This window comes from Henckelia pumila, chromosome 2, assembly GCF_033568475.1.
Source record: "Henckelia pumila isolate YLH828 chromosome 2, ASM3356847v2, whole genome shotgun sequence".
Taxonomy (NCBI): Eukaryota; Viridiplantae; Streptophyta; class Magnoliopsida; order Lamiales; family Gesneriaceae; genus Henckelia; species Henckelia pumila.
This window is the reverse complement of record NC_133121.1, coordinates 19,197,879-19,201,109: the sequence shown is the minus strand read 5'-3', so window position 1 is coordinate 19,201,109 and position 3,231 is coordinate 19,197,879. Positions and strand designations below refer to the sequence as shown.

The 3,231-nt window shown below is 37.9% G+C and overlaps 1 long non-coding RNA gene across 1 annotated transcript; it reads right to left on the bottom strand.

The window, feature by feature from the left end:
* Nucleotides 1-760: 760 nt before the first annotated feature.
* On the bottom strand, nucleotides 761-3,031 carry LOC140883479 (uncharacterized). The gene is made up of 2 exons (XR_012150413.1): nucleotides 2,831-3,031; nucleotides 761-1,151 (listed from the first exon to the last, which is right to left on the bottom strand). It is a non-coding gene; the product is annotated as an uncharacterized lncRNA (long non-coding RNA).
* Between the last annotated feature and the right edge of the window lie 200 nt (nucleotides 3,032-3,231).

The following is a 3,231-nucleotide window of genomic DNA, read 5'->3' as shown; positions in this document are numbered from 1 at the left end:
ACAACTCTCTCTTAAGAATAAATCAATACTCCCCATATAAAAATAACTCCACATCGAGTTTAACTCCACTGAAACATGATCAATCACAAACAATTCAATTTTCAGCAATTTGGGCAATTTTTCCAATTTTGTTCGTCTTTGAACTTTTAACCCTGAGCACGATATGATCACTGTAAATGCAAAATGCATGACCTAATTTATGCCTAAAACAAAATGTAATGAGATTAGAACAAAAATAATGCATGCAAAGTGTGTGCAGTAAGTGTTAAGCACCAGTATTGACAACACTTCCCAACAACACTGTAGTCTTCAAAATAATTTTTGAATTTGTCACACTTCCAGAGCCTTGTTTTTCTTCTTTTTATTTTGATTCAGAAATGATAGCCTGCACACTAAAAGAACGGTCTTCATTGGACTCTTTTAGGTAGTTTTTTCCAATTTTCTTCTAATTTTAGTTTTATTTTCAAGACATTGGTCACTGAAATTTTATCAAACCATGCTTTTTAAATTTTCAAAGCCACTTTTCACATGGGGCACGATCATGGAGTACACGAACATCCCTCAACTACTTCGTGGTTTAAAGAATGTTTTCATGGCAAGTGTGATCTGAAAATAACTTTGACAGAAGAACTACAAAGTGTCAGTCAGTATTATCAAACAGTGCAAAACATAGAATATTATGATATGCAGTATGCCTAATGAAATGCCCCTGACTCAAATTTTAAATTAACTAAATAAAATACGGATTTTTCAAATAAAATAATCAAAATATTAAAAATTTTATTAAAAATTTCGGCATAACCTCTTTGTTTATATTACAACCAACCTGTCTCACACAACAACCAAAATAAAATAAAAGAAATAGACGACTGACGACACAAGTAACTAGGCCGAGACGAGAACGAGACCCAAGAAAGAGGTTCGACATGACAAATATCCAAAAGGTTTAAGAAATCTAGTGTTTACAAGCCCAAAACAATACTAATTAAACTTCTCATATACAATTGACAGATAACCAAAATGAATGCTTCAAAACATATAAAATTTTATTAACTATGCGAAAGACGAGCAAAGGTCGGAGGAATGTGTCATGCCCGCATCGCAGTCCACTCGATAGTCCTGGCCCTCGATCTCAAAGAAATACACCTCACCTGAAAACAATAAGTGTAGTGAGTCTAAAAGACTCAGCAAGAATATTGGGGGGGGGATAACGAGTACTAAATAGGTACAAGCACACACAGAATTCAAAATAGTGCGTAATAAAATAACCGTTAGTGCCCCTGAACTTAAAAGTAATGAACATGTATAAAGAATAAATGCATGAATAAGACATGTGCAAGACTAAGTCAAATAACTCAATGAATAGCATAAAATGTACTGAACATGGTCGTATGAATTTTGAGTGAACTCCGATCCATGAATTGTGACTCTGTGATTGAGATCATGATCATGGCTATAGTGCACAATGCCGCAAGGAGGTCGAGATGAAACCCAACCCGTACTTGCCCTATATTGGTAAGGGAGACCAGAATAGCTCCGGCCCCACACGAACACATGCTAAGGTAATGAAACCCATAATGAAGTGGTAAGGGAGGCCAAAACGTCTTTCAGCCCCACACGAACACATGAATATGTAGTCACAACCATCTCACTTCGTTCAAAATATTTTTTTTCTTTATTGAATTTAAGACTTAGCATGCACATGTTGATGTAAAGTTTATGAAGATAATGACTTAATGAACATGCAAAGGACTCGATGGTGAATGACTGGAATGGTGATTTAGGGAAGTACCAGGGGTGGGATTCTAAACCATGATTTAAACACTTAGGTAAATGGAGCGATACGCCCTGAAATCTTACCACTCACTCACTTCTTTCCAAAAGGAATTCTGCTTGAAACAACGTAATCCTAACTTCTTAAACTACTCCAAGTCCAGAGCCTTTACCCAAATTTTGATCTCGACACTGTTTATAATACTCAACCCGGACAGCAATATGCCTATAAAATCCTATCCCTTCCCAAGGCTTGAAACTTAGGAGTAACTCCCTACTATTATACTCCGTTCGAAACCTCTCTTTCCCTAACATTAGAACGTACCACCAGCCTTGTCCTCCCTTCGAAAACCAGCCTCAACCCATGCTGCAATCGCCGAACTTCCGTGCAGCAGAGCCCTTCCCAGAAATCTACTCGAGTTCAATCCTCTTACATTCGATCCAATCTTACCAAAATACCCCATGATCCTTGAACCACTATCCTAGAACCAAAGACCGATATCTGGACCCCTCCATGACCCTTAAACAGTCTCCAAACCTCTGACATTCGCTCATTCCCAATCATCCCGAGAACTGCCCCTAGCTGCTGTAAAAATATTGCGACAGCTCCTCTACGAACCTCTATCCTTCTTGGCCCAACCTAATGCTACCACGTGAACTACATATCAACCGTGGTAGCTCTTAGATCACCAAACCAATCCACCATCCACAAACACACAGAAACTATCGAAATATGACAGCCCAGAAACTCAGAAAAATCGAAAATGTGCTAGCATGATTACAATTGCATTTCAAAGCTTTAAGATCATCCAATCTTCACATATGAACATTATTAGATCAACTAAAAAATCGAGATTCCCAAAAAACACAACATTTAGCCGTGGAGAAAAAAGGAGCAGGGCATGCATATGCTTTGTATTTTCGAAAATGGGGAGGGCAGCAGCTATCAACAAAATGTAACACATAATAATCGTATATAAAATGAAAGAAACGAATCCACAATCTTTCCTAGCTAGATTAGACATGAATCGATGAACCCAAGGAAAATGGATGTTACGGCCGAGAGCAAGGCTGAGAAAAAGTCTGGAGAAAAGCCGAGAAACAACAACCACGAGCTTCCCTTCTAGCTGTCCATGGAGCGATTCTGAAGAAATTTCGAAGCTAGGGTGCTTGGATGAAGATCCGAAGGAGAGGAAATGAAGAACAGGGGAATCACTCCTCTCTCGGCGTGTGTGTATTGCGAGAAGGTGTGCGTGTGTTTAGGTGTTAGTGTGTGTGTGTGTGTGTTTTAAGGGTTAGGGTTAGTATTATAATTGAGTGTGTAGGAGAAAAAGTGTTATGCGCTTTTAAAAAGTGACAATCCCAAATGGCAACTAGCTCCATAAATTAAATTGCACTAAATGAAACATAAAAAAAAAATTTAGAAATTAAAATACAACACTTTAAAAATCCTGATGT